At 41.1% G+C, this 1,978-nt stretch overlaps 1 protein-coding gene across 1 annotated transcript in view; it reads left to right on the top strand.

The window, feature by feature from the left end:
- FER1L6 (fer-1 like family member 6) overlaps positions 1 to 1,978 on the top strand; it is a 117,051-nt gene that overhangs the window by 110,788 nt on the left and 4,285 nt on the right. The window lies entirely within an intron of this gene.

Raw genomic sequence — 1,978 nt, 5'->3', positions numbered from 1 at the left:
CCCTTCCTGCTCTAGGAGCCCAGTAGGTACAAGGCAAGGGTTCCCTTTGAACCTGACTGGGTAAATGGCAGCTGCTGGCCTGACTCCTTGGTGTCTAGTGTAATTACATTTTCTGGGAGTTTTTCTCTTCCCTCCATTCTCACTGTAACCCCTTCTGGTTGGTGAGATGGGGTAAAGAGAATGAAGCGCCATGCAAGCTTATTCCTCCCAGTTCTCCCAAGTACTTACTGAGGGTTTGCTACATGGCAGCTCTGTATTCAGTTCCAGGTTTCACAGCTTAGCACGCAATAGATGTGCAATAAACTGATGGATGAACGGATGAATTCAGAAATGAAGTAAGCATGGCCTCTACCCTCAACCGGCTCAGAGTCCAGTGAAAGGAACAGATATATCGACAGTGCGGTCACATATGAAATAGTCAAAGTGTAAATGACACAAAAGGGAGAGGAGGAAGAATCTAATTCTCTCCGAGGGAGTTGAGAATCAAGCAGGGTAGAGCAAGAACAAAGGATGATGGAGAGGGAAAATCACACAGTAGCAGAGAAGATTCCTAGTGCCCAGAGCTTGGTTTCTAAATATCAGTTCCTACTACAAAGACGCCACCGAGCATGTTTGGAGAAATGGCTAGCCCCAGGTCTAGGACAGATAAAACAAAAGACAAGTATCTCGTTGTGACAAACAGGACAGTTTGAACACCCAAAGAATAATGACTGTGCTTTGTGCAGAAAGCTTTTTCTGAGTTTTGAATTATTTCCTTAATTTAGCTACCCAGAAATGGAAGTCCTAGAGTATAGCTATGTAAGACAGTGCACACACACTCACACATATATAAAAGGTATGCATATACATATGTATATATGTATAGGTATGTATATAGGCATGTATGTGTGTACATGCGTGCATTTCTCTTCTTAAAGGATTTCACCATCATACGCCCCCACCCTTAATGTATGAGAATGCCTCATGTAATCCCAGGGAGAGTTGTGTTTCAATCAGCAGCAATTATTGCTGAAGGAAACGTGTCTGACCTGAACGTTGCCACTTCTCAGCCTCCGCCTGGCATCACTCTCTAGGCTCGGTGAAGTTTGAAGCCCATAAATAAGCAGTACAATAAATCTAGTCTTTTCGTCCATCCATAGATGTCATTAGGTTAATAGATAGTCTCTTGAACTGTCCATTATTTTTTCTAGCTCTGATTTAAAATTACATTTAGAGAATATGATTAGCTTAAGGCCTCTCCTTGGTGCTTGGCTGAATACCGATGACTGGAAGAGGATGTGGAACCCTCTGTGTGGAGAGATATGGAACAAGGACATTTATCAGGATATGTCTGTAAACACCTTCCCTCTGTTGCCTTTGCGATACCAAATAAATGCTCTGGGACCACTCATGTGGGACAGGGAAGAGGGGACAAGGCTCTTCATGACGATAACTGATGGCTCCTCTGCCAAGGGCAGAATTCATTTTATATTCTCTGCCTCCCTGTTCTTTGCTTTTTTTTTTCCCCTGTGGGAAGATGGGTTCTTGGGACATCTCTGAGTGTTTTTCTGTATAGGCAGAATGTGTTTCTCATTCAGTTATGTGTTTCTGTCCACAAAATAGTGTTGAAGGTAGTAAATGAATGAATGAACAAGAAAGAATGACTATTAACTTTTGCAAAGATCTCATTTTTTCCCCTACTTTGTTCTTGTTTTTATTTATTTATTTGTTTGTTTATTTGATGTACTCTTTTTAAAATTAGTTTCAGATGTACAAAACAACATAGTGATTAGAAAGGTTTCATTTTTTGATAATCCAAGATTTAGATCACTGCTCATAGCTTTGGCACAAAGCCCCAAGGAAGCACAAGACACAATTTTCAAACAAGAGTGGCTGTTTCTTTCCTTTTTTTTTTTTTTTTTAAAGTTTTTTTTTTTGGGGAAGGGGGGATGGGAACAGTGCTAGGGAATTGGGGGAAGGGGAACAGACAAGTTGCTGT

Source organism: Hipposideros armiger, unplaced genomic scaffold, assembly GCF_001890085.2.
Source record: "Hipposideros armiger isolate ML-2016 unplaced genomic scaffold, ASM189008v1 scaffold_78, whole genome shotgun sequence".
Taxonomy (NCBI): Eukaryota; Metazoa; Chordata; class Mammalia; order Chiroptera; family Hipposideridae; genus Hipposideros; species Hipposideros armiger.
This window is presented reverse-complemented; position numbering and strand designations above follow the sequence as displayed.